At 38.4% G+C, this 21,311-nt stretch overlaps 1 protein-coding gene and 1 pseudogene across 1 annotated transcript in view; both read right to left on the bottom strand.

Moving 5' to 3' along the window:
- LOC149163775 (pectinesterase 31-like) overlaps positions 1-21,311 on the bottom strand; it is a 243,999-nt gene that overhangs the window by 108,401 nt on the left and 114,287 nt on the right. The window lies entirely within an intron of this gene.
- Positions 16,798-18,120, bottom strand: LOC149163776 (COP9 signalosome complex subunit 1 pseudogene; annotated as a pseudogene).

Genomic DNA, 21,311 nt, shown 5'->3' with positions numbered 1-21,311 from the left:
AACTGCTCTCATGTGTTTGATTACATAAAGATTGACAAGACTGTTGTAAATGTTTATTAAACTCGGAGAGTGGAATATGACTATCATCTGTAAGCTCTATTTCTTCATTACAACTAGGCTAATTGTTCTTTTGTTCTTCTGAAATGTATAAAGGTTGTGAAATGTCATCAACAAATTCAGGAGAAAGTAAGTCATTGAAATGCAGATTTGTTTCATTTTCAATCATGGGAGAAATAACTACTTGCTGAAAATTTTCTTGAGTGTCATAGCAGCCAGCTTCTACATCTTCTTCATGGTTGAAAGGTCTCTCATGAATAGCCTCTATAATCTCATCATCCATAAATTGATCATCTTCATAAAAACTTTCCAAATCCTCAATAAAATTGTCAAAATGTGTGCAACAATCTTTGACCAGCAACAAAGAAGGATGATGTTCTTTATATCTCTCATAAAACACTGTATGAAAATCTCTAAGAGAATATAAACAATTATTTGGCAAGCTTTCATACCATGATTGTGCATTTCCCTCCAAGGATACCATGAACATCTTCATAAGACAATCTTCATGAAATTTAACTTTAAACTTACGGATGTGCATATGAAACCTAATCAGATGCAAAGCAGCATCATCTCCTTTTTTATCTTTGAATGTAGGTAAATAAGTCTACCAACTTACACCAAGCATGTGATTTGGAAAGCCTGGAATATGAATGTGATGCATAGGAGCATACCTTCTAGATTGAGAACTCATCTTGATTTTTGGATCCTGCTGCCAATGGAGTCTTTAGATCAGTTTGAAACTGTTTGGAGTCACCGGGTGAATGTTTCAACCTTCATATGTCTGACTGTTGTCCACCATCAGCAACCAGGTTTGAAACCTTGATTGTATTTCTTGGAGAAGATAAAAACTTGTCCCCAGTATGGTCGCCAGAATGTTATCACTCTGTAATTTCCCTAGGTTGTGGAGAGAAACCTAGAGGTAACCACAAAACCACTTGTAAAGCTGGGATCTAGCCCTTCCAGCTTCAGAGAGGGATCTCTCTTTCTGATTTAGATTTTTGTTTTAAGATATTAGGCTAGTTATTGAAATTTGAGGTTGGTTTTTTCAAAGGTTTGGTTGAAAAATGCAGGGAAATTCCATTGGGCATGGAGTCATGAACCTTTGGGCAATCAATCACAAAATGACAGAGCAACTGTAACAGGGCAGGATAGGCAACTTTTGGATCTTATAAGGTGTCTTTGGAGTGAAAGGATGAATATGATTTAAGTTCAATTAAATATAGAGCATACTGAGATGAATTCTATACTTAACATCAAAATGAAAACATTAATATTGTTTACAAGCCAAAGCAGAGTACACTTAAGCAAATTCGGCCCTTAATCTTCTTGCAACAATAAAGAGGGAAAACATATGGAAAACTGAGAAAAGAAACAATTTTACATAAGAAAGTACATCACCAATTGTTTGACACGGGAATCCTGGAACAAAACTCTCTGTATTTCTGTAAATTGATCACTTCTAGTACAATACACAGCTCCTTTCTTCATACAAGTTCCAACCCTTATTAAGTCTTATTACAACATACTTATAGACTTCTTATTGAACTAACTTCATATTCCAAAAAGAACTGATTACAAAATAATATCTAACAATTTCTGGAAAAAGTCTAAACAATAAACTAAAAATAAAAACAATCATTAGAAAACTGCAGGAAATGTGGAACTGCTGGAAAATCTTCAGCCTTCAAATCTATTCACAAACCCTGTTAGCTGCCCTTTCAAACCTGATTAACTTTGCCACCTGTATCAACTAGTTGTCCCTTTGACTGCTATTTATGAGCCAAAAAATCTTAAAATAATTGCATGCCTATGCATGTTTTCCACCTAGTTGATCAATAAATTATTTGCATTTTGGAGTTAAACCAAACTTATGTGTTGAACCTTTTTCCCTTTATCTTTGCCTTCATCATCTTTAAATAGTTCACCATTGTCATAAAATATTTGGGACGAAAATATTTTGGATAATATTTCCAAATATTTTTTCTTAAACTTGTAAATGAATTTCAAAAAATAAAATTTCAAAATATTTATTTGAATGATTTAATAAACCATCCTCTTGTTTTGAAATCCATGTCTTGTTTTTAAATCCATGCCTTGTTTTTCCTTCCCATGGATTTTAAAAACCATGTCCTGTTTTGCCATGGTTGGTAAAGTATTTTTTACTTTCCCCTTTTACTCCTATAAAATATTTGGATAAGTATTTATCCAAATTTCATTTTCCATGCATTTCTCCTCTTTATACCATAGCAAAAAACATGTCTTTCTTCTCTGTAAAAAAATTGTTTTTACTCAGCCTCCTTTTACTTTCACCTGTAACCTCATTTCATAAATATATCACTTGTAAGTCTCCTTTTACTTTCACCTGTAAATTTATTTACTTAAATATATGACCTGTAAAAATCTCCTTTCACCTCAGTTGCATTTTACTCAACCTCCCAACTGTAAACTCATTTTATAAACATATGAAATTTCCCCTATTTCCTTTCCCGCCACATTTTTATAAAATTTGAATCAATACGAATAATGGTTTTCAGGGGGGTAGGTAGTAAGTGGTTTAGGAGGGGGGGAGAAATGAGTGAAAATGGTAAAGTGAAACCACTTTTTCCGAGGGGGTAGGTTTAAAGTCGGATAGGCAACCCCCCCCACCCCCCTCCAAAAATTCATCAATAATTGTTGATTAATTAATCACACATCTCGAGGTATGAAAGTTTAAGGTATGAAGTGCGGGGTGGCGTCATAACTTAAGTTTGACTTTGCAATTTTGACTTGTGACTGGCGTATTTAGCATAAGATAAAATTTGGTTCCTATAGTTTAGAGATTGGGTTTAATATTTCAAATAAATGATTTTACACTTGGCCAATTTTCCTTTGTTTTCTAGTTTTGAGGAGCAAACTTCAACTTACTCTATCTTTTGACTCAAAAGTCGGTTTGAACCACCAAATATACCATTGGAAAGTTGCTTCTGAGCACTTTACCATGAAAACACCTACAACATTATCTGACCTGAACTTTATATGCAAAAAATCTCCCAAACATTCAAACTTGTCTTCACCACAAGACTTCAAGAACTAAATGGCTCCTTGGACAAGCAAACCTTTAGGCTATGACACCTAGTGATTCATAAGCTAAACTGACCAAATGAATAGTAAGAGGCCAACACCACTGATTCCTATTATAGGACCCTAACACTCATGAAACCCATGATGCAAGCATTACAATAATTTTGTTTTTCTTCTTTACATCTCTTACATAAAATCATAATTACATGTCATTATGAAGACCAAACCTAGTTACACTTTTCAACAAGACTCAACCAAAATCCACAAAATTTTAGAGATGATCTAGCATGGTAATATACATTGACTCTAGACAGTAGGACTCATCTAAGACTCTACCATCAAGTCGCACTCTAGCTTTGGGGTATATTTGGAAGAAAAACTTAAATGATTATAAGTGTTGAAAAACACAAATAATGAGCTAAGGAAAAAAAAACTCCATAGAGTGAACTCACTTGCTAATATAGTCCTAAGCTACCTAGGTCTTTTACATGACTCTTTTTTCATCATACTAGAATCATTTTTACAATATCCCTATAGGGCCGCAGAATATCAACAACAGACTAACGAGAAGCAGTAGATGAATTATGGAATTCTAGCATGATCTGGTGGTACAGTAATACTTTGAGTGTTGCTTTGAGTCCTGACCATGAAGTCTCTGACGAATCGTCAAGTGCAACTCGAGTTGTCAACAATACCTATGTAGGTTTCTTTCTTTATATTATTTCAACATTTCTAGGAGTTGCACTTGCACTCCCACATTGTATTCATACAGGTTGTACTCTTCAATCCCATTGACCTACTTTTGTGGCCATTCTTCGGACATTAACATAATTATCTTATCTACCATTTATTTCTTACTCTAGAGTTTACGTTGCACAAATCCTGGAGATAGCCTTCCAAGCTCCTTTCCTATCTTATAATTTGCATCCTATAAACCCTAGGTCTTCTTCTCTTGCATCACACAAGCGCCAAGACTTCTAGATAATGTTACAATGGATTATCAACAGTGTATCAACATAATCTCCGAGTCTTCTCCCAGCTATGCATCACATCATGTTCCATGACTCCCCTACTGTTATAGCATTCCATGTTCTTGCTCTATGGTTTATATCATATAAAACCTATCTCTTCACTTACATCATACATGTGCTAAGACTCAAGATCAACACTAGTGCTAGCATCCATCTTCATGTCTCCTCCAAGGTTCCATAACAAACCCTAGGCCTTCCTTTCTTCCATCACATAAGCACCAAAACATCTTCAAGACAATTACAAAGATCAAATAATGAGCACATGACATACAAAGCATTTTCCCCTTTATATAAAATAAGTGACCCTAGACTAAGCCTATAAGGCAAGCCCACATGGAGTTCTCCATTAAACAAGGACATACACATGTCACACTAGGGTTTATCCAACCCCCAAGATGTGTTGGAAACACTGAGGGGGGTGAATTAGTTTTTCAGTTACAATTAGTTAATTATAAATTTTTAGAGCATGAACACAGAACAATAATCATCAACGCATCACAAAAGCAGTCACAAAATAATTATAGGTGGAAACACTTTCGACATGAAAGCCACTGAACGCTTTTCTAATAATTTATGAGCACAAAAAATTCTCAACTCCAACTGAAAGGGAAGCTCCAACTCCTGAAAGGATGCTCCTACACCCTGGTTTTATGAGCTCCAACTATAAGGAGCTCCAATGCCCTAGTTTTATCATCTACAATTGATAGGATGCTCCAACACCTTGCAAGCTCCAACTTTCCCTAGCACCACCCTGCCACCCTGAAGTATTTTCAGGTGAAGGAGACTTCACTCTCCTGCCTTGCACCACCCAACCACCCTGAAAATATAAAAATAGAGAAATAATTTGTGGGCTCTCGTACCAGGGACAATGACCCACTTACAAAGATATTCAATGAAACCCTTTATGCTAATGTGTGCTTCAAATATACAATGGAAAATCAAACTTCTTCAAAAAATTCAGAACTGCACCTCGAAATGATATAACAATGTAACTGAACAACAACAGCCTTCACCTCAATTATTAATCTAAAAAATTCATGTAACTCAAGTTTTCCAACGCAAAGTGTGCCACTGTTGTACCTGAAGATGCCCTTTAAATTTGTTGATGTCAAGTGAGTCACTGACTACTAGGGATATGCCTAAAGATGACTTCTTCCACCATTGATTTGATCTTTACCTTCTCTGCCTTTATCTAGTTGCCAATATTGTGCCTCTGATTCCAACACAGTTTCCTCTGTTATGGATGAAGACTGATAAGTTAAGGCTTTTATACTTTCAATGTGGCCTTCAAGGAGCCTTGCTTCAATTGGTCCAACAAAGAAGATGACCCAAAGAAACCCTTACTAATAGGGATCAACCTTTAACGCTCATAAATGTGTAACTTAGGACTGAACTTCCAATGGTGCCTTTCACACTAGCAGTAATAGGTCACAAGTAATAGATTTGATAATAAACTCAAGGTATGCACATGCAACAACTGTCAAAATTATGTCTCAGATTCCAGACCTTAAAGTATGCCTTCATAATTCAATGAAAGACTTCTTCAACTCGGATTAGGTCTGTTAATCTTATCACAAGCAACTTCAGTAAAATTGTCCCACAAACCTGCTACACTTCGCCCTCAAGGAACCTCATGGGACAAATTTCAAATGAGCCCTAGATGGGCCCCAGAACCCTTGCTAGAGTCACTAAACCTTCTGAAATAACACCACGGAATAGCCACAAAATAGCTCTTGCATAACCTTAAGTGCAACGAAGTCTGTATCCAACCAGGTCTTCGACTGCTTCAAATTTTATACCTCAAGAGGTTCGAAAGCCCTAAATACAGAGACATTATAACCATCTTGTGCAAACCTCAGAGATCTGAAATAATCCAAAATAATGCCACCTTTTAATGTTGCGAGAGTCTCCAAAGGAGGGACGAGAAGACTACCCAAAATTTGCTTCAGTCCAGAGTTTAGAACGTTACCATAGGGGTCCAAGATTAGCCCTCAACTAGAGCCACGAAATGCCTCGGAAGTTGTCATAGACATCTGCCAAATGTTGGAAAATGTAACTATGTTCGGTCTTCAATAATGTACTTGAGTCATCATGTAATGTACTTGTCAAAAGAATAAAGAAAATAATTTTTATTATTATTATTGTGATTTATTAAAGCATGGGTTTCATGCTTGGGTCACCATTTTTAGGTCAAAGTCTCCATTGACGACTTCTAGGATTTATTCTGAGTCTATAGAGTCATTGTACATTTAAATAGACCCTTCTTGGGCTTTTGAATCATGTAAAAAGGTTAAGTATTGAGTCAAATATGATTTATGTAACCTCCACACCATGTTGGCCTAAAAGAAGATCAAGTCGACCTAAGGACCCTATTCAACCCCACATGAAGCCTATAAAAGGAAGCTCATCGAATTCATTTGGAGCATCATTCTCTCACACAAGTTCAAAATCTCTTGTAGCTAGGAAAAAGTGTGAAGTTCTCTGGTAGCTGGGAAAGAGTGCGAAGTATGTTGCCAGGAAGCCGCAATGAATACGAGTTTGGGGAAGTCTAAGGAAAAAGGAAAAATCAAAATTTTGGTGCCTCCCTCTCTCCGTTTCGTGGTCTAGATTGGGAGATTGAAGTCTCCTAAGTTTCGTGTTGCCAAAAGTTGCCTGTTGTCGGAAGTTGTTGCCTAGTCGAAGTTGCTAGAAGGGGTTGAAGATCTGGGAGGCTGACTTGGTGTGGAGGGAAAGTCTGGTCTTGGTCTAGGGTGAAGAGTCTCAAAGAATACTATTGAAAGGAAGAATTATCTTGACTAGGTTTTCCCCTCGAGGGGGGTTTTGCCCTGGCATGTGCTTATATCTTGTGTCTCTTGTTTTGTGATCTTCATACACACATAATATGGTAATTTCTTGATGAAAGATAAGATAATAAAGAAGTAAAAGAAGCCAACACACTCACAAGTAATTATCAAGAAAGGAGAATCAAACCCTAATATAATTACTTTGATTTTCCAACATGGTATCAAAGCTAAGGTCAGAAAGAGTCGAAGATCACTTTGTTGGCTTGGATTCTCCCTCTATGATGAACTACATAAGAATGGGTTTCAACACTGTTGGAAGCTAGATTAAGAAGGCCATCTACTACTTGTTCAACAAGGTCAAGAGTCAACGATTCTTGGCTACTCTTACAAGTTCTCTTACTAATGACTATGTAGTTAGTGTTAGTTTTTGGTAGCATCGGAAGTGCTCTAGCCTTGAAAATTGGTGGAGAGGCTAAGGCACATGAGTTCTAAAGAACCCAGAAACCGTTTGGTGAAATTCCACCCAGATTGTATTTTATTAAAATAATTAATATTTTTAATGGAGTTCCTAAGTCTAAACTTAGGGAAATTAAAATATTAATGGCTATTAATCAAAATATGGGTGAGAACAATCTAGAAGGCGGATCAAGTCATGTTTTAATCTTAGTCGTTGATTAGAGACTTAATCTCGACCATTGAAGACTCAACAGGAAAAGTATAAAATGGAGGCTTGGAGTTCATTTGGAAAGACACAGAGAGATTGAGGAAATTGACTTTTTGAGGTGAGAAGTTCTTAGGAGGAAAATCGATTAGGGCGATCTTGCAGTTGAGGGGCAGTGAGAATCCAGAAGGACTTTCCAGAGAATACAGACAGAGAGGCGGAGAGAGCTTGCAGAGAGGTAGCGCAGTAGTCGGGAGAGCTGACTCAAAGGCAGCGCAGTTGCCGAGAGTTAACACAGAAAAGTTGCTTGTCATGCAGAATCCAGAACTGCCAGAACATCCGGGAGATCTGACGTAGAAAAGTTATCTGTCATGCAGAATCCAGAACTGTCGGAACCGCTGAGAGAGCTAGCGCAGAGGCAGCGCAGTAGCCGGGAGAGCTTACGCAGAAAAGTTGCCTATCACACAAAATCCAGAACTACAGAAACAGCCAAAACTACAAGGAACTGTCGGAACTGCCAGGAACAAACGGGAGAGCTGACGCAGAGGCAGCACAATAGCCGAGAGAGCTGACGCAGAAAAGTTGGCTGTCACGCAGAATCCAAAACTGCGGGAACAACCGAAACTGTTGGGAACTACCGGAATAGTAAGGAGAGCTGATGTAGAGGCAGTGCAGTAGCTGGGAGAGCAGACGCAAAAAAGTTGTCTGTCACGCAGAATTCTGAACTGCTAGAACTGCCAGGAATTGTCGGAACAGTCGGGAGAGCTGACGCAGAGCCAGCGCAAAAATAGTTGGGGTTACCCAGTCTTGTGTCGGATCGGCCAAAATTTTGCCTAGTGAAGTGAGGTAAAACTCACTCAGATTTTCCGTCAATATTTTCTTTGTAAAGGATTGCTAGATGAGCATCCTATAGTTGCATTCAGATATTTCTCCTGCATAATAATAAACCCTCAGAACTTCTGCACCGGTTTTCCCGCATTGGGTTTTTCCAGGGACTATTGTGTCCAAAAATAAGTGTGTCCTATGTATCTTGTTCTTTTCTCTATTTTTTGTTTCATGAGATCAAATATTTAATTAGTGTAGGCTGCAGAAGTAATTTGCTTCAGTATTCAGAAGAATAACTTGGTTAATGTATATTAAAAATCAAGTAGGTGAAGTAGATTCAGATTCGCTGCAGTAGGGGTTCCTTCAAAGTGTAGGAATTTTCACAGTTAGAGGCCTGGGATCTGTTGAAGGAAATGTAACTAGGTTTGGTCTTCATAAATGTACTTTTGATATTTGTATTTATTAGAGAAAAGAAATATTATTTTTATAATATATGTCAATGAGTTTCTTGCTCATTGAAATAGGTCTAGCACATGTTAAAGTGCTATAGGTGAGTCAAAGAGTCAAAAGAATTATGTTCAAGACCTTAAGGGCATGTTACACCATGTATATGCTTGTACAAAGAGTCAAAGGAAAACCCTCCAAGCAAAGTCAAGTCCTCTCCATGCAAGAACATCCTTCAAGAAGCAAAAATGATGAAGAATCTTCAAGTCGGCCTAAAGGAGGAAAAACCTCTATATATAGAGGTTGTCCACTCCCTCAAAAGACAACGCAATCACCTCTGAAATCAGCGAAGTGAAGGGACAAGAAAAGGGTGAAAAAGAGCGAAGGAAAGGAGCCTCTAGTGCAGCGAAGAAGGAGGAAGAAATACCAAGCCTTGGAAGTTTGTTCTAGGGCTAAAGACAGTCACACGTGCGAAGAAGGAGAGGGTCTCTCTGCTGTCATAGCAGCCCTCTATCACAGTCACATAAACTCCATCATTTAGGCTAGAAACATAGGCCTAAAGGGCCTCCCACTCAAGCGAAGAAACAAGGAAGAAAAGAGAAGTTAATAGGGTTTTTCTAAAGCCTATTACAGTCACATGTGCGAGGAGAAGGAGGTTGTCTCTGCTATCATAACAACCCTCCCATTACAGTCATACAAGTTCGTTGGTTGGTGAAGAAAAAGAATACATCATCTCACGTGAAAGGGTCTCATCAAAGATCAAGGATAAGTGTCTCTTCTAAAGCAAGTGCAAAGATCTACCAACGGTTGAAAGAAGAACGAAGTGTCGGAAGGAGGACGAAGTGCCAAGGAACGAAGTGTCGAAAGGAGAAGAACAAAGTGCAGAAAGGAAGAAGGACTTGACTTGTGCTTGGAGGATATTCTAGTCAAGGGTCTAGGATTTGGCATTGATCAATATGAAGCTTCCATAAGAGAAATTTACCGAAGCGTTTTCCTCTCAAGAGAAGAGAGGTTTTGGCCCTGGCAGAGAGCCAACATCTTGTGATCTTGTTCTTATGTTTTTGGTAGCAGTTTGATGAAGTACACACACATGCATTAATAAGAAGAAGAGGAAGATTAAGCTAACAAAAAAAAGTAAAAAGACTTCACAAATTGTTATCAAGTCAAGAAGAATCACAATACACCTAATTGCCCTAGATTCTTCAACATGGTTTCAGAGCTAAGGTGACACATCAAGGAAAGGGCATCTCAAGAACACTCATCAAGGAAGGACATCTACAAAAGTTGAAGCATCAAGCCAAAAAGTCTTAATCACTTCAAGGACATGAAGGTCTACCATCTATCATTCATCAAGGAAGACTACGGAGCAAGAAGAAGAGCCTTACATAAAGGCACCTACAAGAAGAGCAAATCAAATAAGGACCTACAACAAGCTACAAGTCATCAAGCAAACCTTATCATCAAGTAAGTCCACTTGGAGAAAGCAACTTGAAGAACATTAAGATCTAAGGAAGGCAAGCCATCAAGTCTTCAAGGAGAAAGCTAGTCCACGACATTTCAAAATCTATCAAGTAAGTATATGTCCCCTTCTAAATATACATTAATGTCTTTTTGCAAGGAAAGCAACAAATTGGTAAGTACCAATAACTTTCTTGCATGGAAGAAGAGGACTGATTTACTTCTCAAGGAGAATGAACTCCTAGAACACATCAAAGGGAATGTCACTATTCCTACTAAGGAACAAACTCAAGACTTAGCCAAGTATAATAAGGATGAGACAAGAGCTCAAAGGATTCTAATAGAATCCATCAAAGACTCTCTCATTCCTTATGTCTCCAAACTTGAAACATCAAAAGAAATCTATGACAAACTAGTAGAGCTATTCTCGGTAACCACAGCTGGAGAAGTCATATCTCTATGAAATGTATTGTACAAGATGAAGATATCAAAGGAAGGAATAGCTCCCTACTTCATGAAGATCTCTGAGATGAGGGATCAACTTCAAGAGCTAGGGGAAGTTATGTCCGACAGGGAAATGACAACTGTAGTACTCAATGCTCTACCTGAGGATTGGGGCAACTTCACATCAAGCATATATGCCAAGAAGGAAGCTACCCCACTAAGTGAAATGTGGTCTCTATGCAAGATAGAGGAAACAAGACTCAAAGCAAAGGAAAATGTGGGAGCAAAGGAGCAAGATTTTGTACCATGGCCAAGAGAAAGGGAAAATTTGGAAAATTTGGTCCATGAAGAACAAACAACAAAGATATGTCCAAAATCCAATGCTATGGATGCCAAGAATATGGACACTACAAAAGGAATTGTCCTCAACTGAAGAAGGACAACAACAACAAAAGAAAAAGGGAAGAAGCTCATGTGACTCAAGAAATGAAAAAAGAAGACAAGAAGCAAAAGAAAGAAGATCCTCCGGATCTCTACTATGACTAAGTCTATTTCTTTACTTAAAGTCTTATTTCAAAGTTTTGAGTAGTATAAGAATAGAATAAAATTGCATGGCTAGAAACATTTTCTAGAATCTAGTAGCATGATGTACATAGAGTTCAAAATACTCATGTAGAAGGAGCATTTATAATAGAACAAAATGCATGGTTAGGAATATATTCTACAATATAGGAGCATGGTAGATATAGCTCAAGATATTCATGTAGAAGGAGCATACCTAGAATAAGACCTCATCCACAATGAAAGAAAATTGATCATGATTAAGAATCTTAGAAGACCTCCATCATCAAAAAGAAAGAAACATTTGCAGGATAAGGGTCTTCAAGATCCTATGATGGAATCTTCAAAAGAAGATTCATAAACAAAAGCAGATGTCTCATTGGGAATCCCATTCATGGGATTCAAGAAAAAGATGATATGCAGGCAAGCTAAGATGAAGCAAGAAGGGCCACACCAAGGACAACCAAATGAAGCTAAGATGATCAAAGGAGAATCAAGATGAGGTATGTATGCATCAAAGTTTAGTCATGTTATCATATGTATATTATTGAGTCATGGGAATAGTTCTATGACATGATCAAGTATGAAATAATCTCTTTCACCAATGACATGCTCAAAGGCATGTACTACAATGCAATGAAGGTCAACAAAAGGAAATACTCACATAAGGAGTATAAGATTGTTGACTAAGAAGCAAGTAAAGAAGAAATGTTGACTAGTCCTAGAAGCAAGCAATGAAGAAGTGCTCCCACAAGGAGCATAAGGTGGTTGACCAATCTATCCAAGAAGAAGCAAATGAAGAAAGAGATCAAGCATGTGAAGAACACCATGATCACAAAGAATCACTATCTGACAAGATACTTTGAAGACATCTCCCGAAAGAAGGCATGACAACTCTGACAAAGGAAGAAAAAGATCAAAGGACCCTTGACACCTGTGAAGGCCTTGGAGATATGAAAGATGCAGATAACTGATTCTACTCTACGAAGATGTCATGATGAAGAAGCCATCCAGCAAAAGCACCATTTAATGTTGAAGCAATATCAGGATGAAGTCATGAAGGGCTACTAGATCAAAGCATGTAAACAAGCAAGTACAACGAAGCATCCATGAGAAAAGTATTCCGAAGCATGGACAGATGACAAGAGAAACAATGACATGACAAACCAGGAAGGAAAGTGATCAATGGATTGTGCCCTACCAAGAAGTTCGAACAAAGACTTCATGACATCAAAGGAAAGAAGGAGATCAAGCAGATGAAGGACCCATGACGAAAAAAGTTGTTGATGAATGGACAAGTCCCTAGCTAAGAGGGAGTTATAGCAAGTTCCCAATTACAAAGGAACTTGGACAAGTACCTTGTCAGAGGATACTTGGGCATGTCTTCCTCAATTGAGAGGAAGAGATAGACACAACATTCTTGTCTTCACTTAGGAAGAAAGAATGGGAGGTTTGGGTAATCCTCTAGCATCTGATACTCTCTTTGAGGATGTGTAGGGCATCCAAGATAAGAGTAGGCAAGAGGACCGATATTCTTTGAGGGTTGGGAACCCAAGAATAGTCCTAGAAGGTCATACTCAGTGAACACCCGGGTGGGTATGTACCTTGAGAGACAATGACTAAGGTGTCTATAAGTCATTGGTCTCGCCAACATTGTGCTTTGATCTATTAAGAGATAGAGTTGTCAGTCAAGGCCTTGTTGTGGAAACAATGTTGGTTACTATGATGCTATAACAGATGGATTGCCAATCCGGTTTCTCTTATGTGAATTCTTCAAGATTGAAACATAGCCAAGCTTGTAATGTTGTATGAATACCTCCCTAGTTAAGAGGGAGTGTTGAAGGAAATGTAACTAGGTTTGGTCTTCATAAATGTACTTTTGATATTTGTATTTATTCAAGAAAAGAAATATTATTTTTATAATATATGTCAATGAGTTTCTTGCTCATTGAAATAGGTCTAGCACATGTTAAAGTGCTATAGGTGAGTCAAAGAGTCAAAAGAATTATGTTCAATACCTTAAGGGCATGTTACACCATGTATATACTTGTATAAAGAGTCAAAGGAAAACCCTCCAAGCAAAGTCAAGTCCTCTCCATGCAACAACATCCTTCAAGAAGCAAAAACGATGAAGAATCTTCAAGTTGGCCTTCAAGTCAGCCTAAAGGAGGGATAGACCTCTATATATAGAGGTTGTCCACTCCCTCAAAAGACAACACAATCACCTCTGAAATCAGCGAAGTGAAGGGACAAGAAAAGGGTGAAAAAGAGCGAAGGAAAGGAGCCTCTAGTGCAGTGAAGGAGGAAGAAATACTGAGCCTTGGAAGTTTTTTCTAGGGCTAAAGACAATCACACATGCGAAGAAGGAGAGGGTCTCTCTACTGTCATAGCAGCCCTCTATCACAGTCACATAAACTTCATCATTTGGGCGAGAAACATAGGCCTAAAGGGCCTCCCACTCAAGTGAAGAAACAAGGAAGAAAAGAGAAGTTAATAGGGTAGTTCTAAGGCCTATTACAGTCACACGTGCTCGAAGGAGGAGGTTGTCTCTGCTATCATAACAGCCCTCCCATTACAGTCATACAAGTTCGTTGGTTGGTGAAGAAAAAGAAGACATCATCTCATGTGAAAGGGTCTCATCAAAGATCAAGGATAAGTTTCTCTTCTAAAGAGAGTGCAACAATATCTATCAACAGTTTAAAGAAGAACGAAGTGCCAGAAGGAGGACGAAGTGCCGAAAGGGGAAGAACAAAGTGTCAAGGAACAAAGTGCAGAAAGGAGGAAGGATTTGACTTGTGCTTGGGGGATATTCTAGTCAAGGGTCTAGGGTTTGGCATTGATCAATAAGAAACTTCAATTAGAGAAATTTACCAAAGGGTTTTCCTCTCAAGAGAAGAGAGGTTTTGGCCCTGGCAAAGAGCCAACATCTTGTGTTCTTATTCTTATGTTTTTGGTAGCAATTTGATGAAGTACACACACATGCATTAATAAGAAGAAGAGGAAGATTAAGCTAACAAGAAAAACTAAAAAGACTTCACAAATTGTTATCAAGTCAAGAAGAATCACACTACACCTAATTGCCCTAGATTCTTCAATAGGATCAACATCGTTGAAGCTGGATAATGGATCGAAGTTGCATTCTATATGTTCCAGGTTTGAAAAAAGTAAATATTTTTATTGTTTAAAGGATAAAAGGGAAAGAATTGTTGTCGTTGAAGGAAAAGCATTGGGATATTCGACCTCATCCATTCGGATGTGTGTGGGCCCATATCTAACAAATCACTTGGAGGTCATCTCTACTATGTAATATTCATTGATGACCATTCTAGAAAGACATGGATCTACCTCCTCAAGAAAAAGATGAAGTATTTTGATAAGTTCAAGGAGTTTAGCGCTGAAGTGGAAACCCTAACCGAAAGAAAGATAAAAACTCTGAGGTCTAACCAATGTTACTTGGGAGCGGGAGCGAAAGCGGGGAGCGGGAGCGAAAATGGGAGCGGGAGCAACATTTTCAAAAGCTCCCGGTTTGGGAGCGAATCCCGGAGCGTTTTTTATATAATATATATATTTTTTATATTTTGATACATATATGTCAACAAAAACATGTAGAATAATGAATTAGATATAAAAAACATAAAAAAACATAGATTGATCCATAAAACAACAATCATCTAGATGTTATAATCTTCATCAACCACGTCCACAAGTTAGTAACATAGTAACATACAACATATTGAGTCTCATGATTCATCAATCTTAAAGTTTCAAGCTTTCAAAATTCAATATATAACATTTATCATCATTGATCACCAAACTTGTACTTGTAAGCTAAATGTAACCATTACAACAAATAATATCTAACATGAAATGAAATGAAACAACTTTCAACTTTCATGAAGCATCATATTCATAATTTATTACTAATGAGTTATAATTGCCAACTTCAAACTTAATGTTGGACACCTAATCCTAATGGGTTAGTGTGGAAGTCGAATGGACAAAAGCAGTCCAAGAGACCTTGGGATTTGAAACCCAAGAGTCACATATTGTACTATAAATGTAAATCTCTTGTTAATAAAATCGTACTCACATGATTTATCTTTCCTATTCTATGTTTTCCATGTGTGTTTAACATGGTATCGGAGCCGCTTGTTTTTTTGTGGCCTGTTATGTGCATGTCAGTCCTGGCCCTATGCCATATTCTTTTCCAGCGCTCCTGACATGCTGCCTCTGCCATATAACGCATCTGTCCAAGCCGTTCTGAGATGTCTGTCTTCCATATTCTATTTATGAGACCTGCGTTCTCTGTCCATATACGCTCCATTTAAAAGCGCTGCACCACCTGGGATTTACCATTATTCCCTGACAAAACTGTGATTTTAAACTGTTGGGTTTCCATATACGCCACTGGCCTCCATTGATTGTCCACACCTGCGCTGCCCTGACGCTATTTCATATAATCTGTTGTTCATTACTATTCCTGTATTGCCCAGCGCTACCTCCTGAGAATTGTCTGTTGATATTCGAATGCCTCTCCTCCCAGGCCACGCTGCCATATGACTGCATTTGTCAGAACAGAACTGTGTTTAATGCGTTTTCATGCCGGTTTCATATTCTTCTCTGACTGCAATGCATCCCCAGAGTAACGCAAACGCAGCTCATCACCAGGTACCAAACGCAATTCATTATCCTCCTTTGGGAAGACAAAGTATGCTATGCGCTTCTTATTGAGACAGCAGGTGGACGGACAGTTTAAGCCTGAGGTTCTATTTCTTCCTACGCGAATGTGAGTTTGAAAGGCTGCGGAGGGCTTTCTTGTATTTGACCGCTGCGATTCGACCCCGTAACTCCTATCAACTGTCATTTTTTTCTGTTAAAATATGTCCCTGCGAACCAACAGAAGTTGTGGGTTCATTCTCCATTCAAACATTATCTCTGCATTGAATACAGTTTGAATGCAATGTTGAGCAAGTCGTTGGTTCATTTCCTCTACGTTTAGTAATGCATACAGTTCTATTTGCAATGAACGTTGAATGTACACTAGTGAAGCCGACTTGGGACAATCAAATTCGTGCGATGGTTTATCCCTTGGTTGAATTCTTTGTGCGTTGAGTCTTGTGAGTGCATTGAAGCTTGCGTTGATTAAAATCCGGATTTATGTGCACTAGTATTTGATGGTTGAACGTTGTATTGAATGTCGAAACTGTATTTTGGATCTCTGTGTTGAATGAAGTGTAATCTCTTCATATTCTCTCTGTTCAAGCTGCCTTGGAATGCCTTTCTATTCTCTGCGATTTTCAAAGAAAGAAACGAAGCCGTGTCGCTCACTCCCTCTGCTGAAGCTTTCCTGGCGTCGTTGCCTATTATATTATAAATGGTGTAATTTATTTTATTCAGATTTGCATTTGGATATATCTTTGGATTGATGACAGCGATGTTGCGGAGGCAATTGCAAAACTGTTTGTTGCAGTTATATCATTTTTTTTGCTTTGTGCCGAATCTGATCATACAGTGTTTCCACATGATCATGTAGATGTATATCAAGCAGTAGGTTTGCCTTGAGATTCTGCAGATACTCTATGCATGAAGCATATCGGCTTGCATAGAAGTCATGAATAAGTTCCCTTACTTCAGGCACTAGTTCCAAGAAATTTCGAAAATTGATATTGTCTATAACTTTATTCTTAAGTTCTGATCTATCAAAAGACGCAAGTGCACAAAGTCCTCCATAAGTTGCAACATCCTACGGAGCAATAACTTCTGTATAGTTGTTCCCTAGGTCAAAGTTTGTCTCAACAAACTTGCGAGCAGCTAGCTTGTATTTCTTGCTTTCGAGGTGAGCTAGACCTGCAGCACATTTTAGCTTGGCAACCACAACAGGTTGATCCTGGACATCAGGGGTTTGTTCAGCCTTGGTCACATAACTGGAAACGTGCATGAATTGACCCATCTCAATGCTGACCAGAATCACATTCAAACACATTTGGATAATGTGCTTCGAAGTGGTGCAGTAGTCACGCGTTCGGACATAATTCTTGAAGGCGTCTGCAAGCAACCCATCCCGGCGTTCGACTGAGTCAATCCAGTTTTGGTCGAGGGAGTAATCAGAACCCAACTTCCCACCGATCTTGTGGGCGACCTCTTTGAAGAGTTGGGTGTTGTCGCCCTTCTTGATCTCATCAAGAAGCTCGTAAATTAGCACAAAATTATTCCGGATGGCATCTTCATCGAATGCACCACCAAAGTAGGATTTGAACAGCGCCACTGCCTCAACCACAAACTTTAAGGCACAGGCTGCATTAGCATTGCTACTGACAACAATCACAATATAGACATTGCTGATTACAATAGGAGCAAAGGAGTTCCGGATGCCTGGAAGACCGAATTCCTCATCATTTTAGGAGGCTGAGATTTATTGGGGATCATTTGTACTACTGCTAAAAGATCAAGGGCGCATTCAGTAAGGACAAGTCCAAGCCTTTCATTCATTAAAATAATGTTAAAACATGGTTACATTGTTTCATTGAATTTTGGTCATATATGAATGATGTTTATTTGGTTGATGAGCATCTGAATGATTTGAGTCATTGGGTTTAAGAAGTTATGAATTTTCCTATTGATGAGTAGATATTGGAATTGAGATAATTCCATATATGATGGCTTTTAATGAAAGTAAGAAATCAATGGTGAATGATTTTGAATCACATGAAAGATAAGCTTCCGCATGCAATGGTACAGTTGTGAAATTGCCAGCTATTGAGGTTTTTGATTTGGGAAAAAAGCTGAGATGCATGTTACTAGTCCGTTTTAAAGAACCTGGATTCTGGGAACTTGTTGCTGACGCTGATTTGAAAGTGAAGGAGTACTTGAAGGATCCAAACAAGTTTGCAGTTGTTGCTGCCCCAGTGTGGCTTTGTATTTAGATTTCATTATAGTGCATTGATTCCTTGATTCCACTGCTGCATAAAGATTCTGGTGAACTGATTGTAATCTTTTATATTGCACACTGATCATTTGCTGACATTTATAAAGGGTATTGCTGTGTACTGTGAGTAGATATTACTTTTCTGCATTGAGTAGTAGTTGTGATCAGTTTGTTAAGGTGTAAATCAGACATTGAAAAAAAAAAATGGCCAGAACCAGTGAAGTATTACAGTTCCTTAAAACTCTGATATTATCTACTGTTGATGACACATTACAAATCAGCAAAGGATCTCTCTCAGAAATTCAGACATGTTTACAAAATGCACAGGAAAAGATCGATTTTTTGCAGCTTGAATCACAGCTACAGCAAGAAGAACTACATCAAAATAGACACCACTCTGAACCTGTTTCTGTTCAAAACATTGAGACAACCACCCATCAGCAGCATGTTAATAATGGTACAGTTCATTCATATCCAGCAGCAGTTGTATATGCAGATGCAGAAACTCAGTCTGCACTTCCCAAGCCCATCATCAGACCTTGGGAACAGCTTGTCCACAACAAGCACAAAACTGGTCTTGGATATGACAAGGACTTGTCCTTTCATATTCCAGACTATGCCAAGCCCATTCAGTTTTAGAGTGCTGGATTCATTCATGACAGTTCACTTGCTCCTCATAACAGTTCACCTCCAGCTGTTCCAGATTCTGCACCTCTTCCACAGCAACAACAACAACAACAAAAACAACAGAGCGTGAAATGCCAACACTGTGACCGAGTTGGCCATTTGAAAGATCACTGTTTTGATCTTCATCCATGTAAGCACTGTCATAAAACCAATCATTCTTCACACAGATGCTTCAAAAACAAACGTCCTGCAAGAACAAAGATTCATCTTGGATGGATCGCTTCTTGGCAATGGGCATCAACAGCCAAGAAGATATTCCAAACACATGTCAGAACTTGTTCCAAAGTATTGAAAAGTCTTGCAGTTGAGTTTTCTCCATCATCTCACCTTGTATCTGACAGGGGGGGAAATGATGGTCATCTACAAGCTTCAAAGTCACATCAAGCGAGCCTAAGCCACAACCTGCCACACCAATTTCAGAGTTGTAGCCAGAGACAAAGATGCCCCTAAACATGCCTTCAGTTGGCAATCTGGGACACTTCCTCTAGCAGAAGACTCCAGCTTCTTGCCAGTTTTGGAAGAGTTCCAGGAATTCCAGAGTTGTTGGTCATCCTTAAACCATCACAGATTAAGAACACTTCCTCTAGCAGAAGACTCCAGCTTCTTGCCAGTTTTGGAAGAGTTCCAGGAATTGCATTAAGCATTCCAGAGTTGTTGGTCATCCTTAAACCATCACAGATTAAGAACACTTCCTCTAGCAGAAGACTCCAGCTTCTTGCCAGTTTTGGAAGAGTTTCGGGAACTGCACTAAGCGTTCCAGTGTTGGTGGTCATCCTTAAACCACTGCCCTTTTTACCAACATTTCATAGAGCACATTCAGCCTAGTGCTGCCATGCATTTTTTTGCACATTTTGTATTACAGCTCTCTTCTTGGACTCATACATAACCCTTCGGATTAAGGGGGGGAATGTTGGACACCTAATCCTAATGGGTTAGTGTGGAAGTCGAATGGACAAAAGCAGTCCAAGAGACCTTGGGATCTAAAACCCAAGAGTCACATATTGTACTATAAATGTATATCTGATGTTAATAAAAAAAAATGTACTCACATGATTTATCTTTCCTATTCTATGTTTTCCATGTGTGTTTAACACTTAAATTGTCATAAATTGTTTAAAAAATATCATAATAAATATGAAAGAGCCAATAGTTATAAAAACTACTAGAAACTAGAAAAGAGAAGTAAATCTATTATCTATTTCTTATGCTTGGGCCTCTTGCCACCATGAGAAATGTCTAATTTTTTAGTCTCGTTGGAAAATCAGGATCTTTGTCATTAATATCACCCTCTAAGCATTAATATCTAGAGGTATATTTGTCATTACCTCTGTATCTATATAGGGATCTTTGTCATTAATATCACCCTCTAAGCATTAACATAAGATAGAAAAAGCATAGCATGTCAAGTCAAGATTTTGTTTGAGTGATGTGTACATTTTTAGGAGGGTCATGATAGAGGAGTTCGACAACCAATGTCACTAACATCAAGGTACATAGAGGGATTGGTGCTCTTGATTAAATACGAGTTCCATACCCTAATACATGACAAAATTCAATGGAAACATTGCAATCCCCCTGAAATCCTGAAAAACTGATAAGTCTACTGGATTTTGAATGAAATATAAAATTCTACTTTCTCCATATGAAATCCAATGAGGCCGAAACCACTCTCAAACATCCTGAGTCATTTCATGGTAATGTTAAAAATTTAAGTAAAAGGATGAAAATGAAGATTAAGGAGAATGTCACTTTTACTTTAAGAATTTAACATTACCATGAATAGCATATCAATACTAGGGACATAGACTTGATCATTAAGCTGCCCCACTCAAAAATAATTTGTTTCTTTAAAAAAAAATTGCATTTCGAACATTACTACAAAAAAAAAAGCTGCAAAAAAGGCAAAACGCTCCCGAAAAGGCAGGGAGCGAAAAAAATTTTAGCGCTCCCGAGTCGCTCCCGCCCGGAGCGCGGATTGGGAGCGGGATCGAGGGGGGGGGGGGACGCTCCCCCGCAACATAGGGTCTAACAATGGTGGGAAATACACTTCTAAGGAATTGATTGCATATTGTAAGGAAGTTGATATTAAGAGGGAGCTCATTATCCCGAACAAAATGGATTGGTCTAAAGGAAGTATAGGTCAATTGAAGAAGGCATTCGAACTATGCTCCTTGATCAAGATCTACCAAAGTTCTTATGGGAAGACGCAGTGCTGACAGTGGTATACATTCAAAATAGGAGTCCTCATAAGAGTCTTGATAATACAACACCTGAAGAAGTATTCCAAGGAAAGAAGTCGAGTGTGGATCACCTCCGAATCTTTGGAAGTCTAGCATATATTCATGTTCCGTAAGACATCTACTATATTCTCA

The sequence above is a fragment of the Pinus tabuliformis genome, chromosome 5_1 (assembly GCF_031772625.1).
Source record: "Pinus tabuliformis cultivar Carrire ecotype Pingquan chromosome 5_1, CPIR1, whole genome shotgun sequence".
NCBI classification, from domain to species: domain Eukaryota; kingdom Viridiplantae; phylum Streptophyta; class Pinopsida; order Pinales; family Pinaceae; genus Pinus; species Pinus tabuliformis.
The sequence above is the reverse complement of the archived record's forward strand: the minus strand, read 5'-3'. Positions and strand labels throughout refer to the sequence as shown.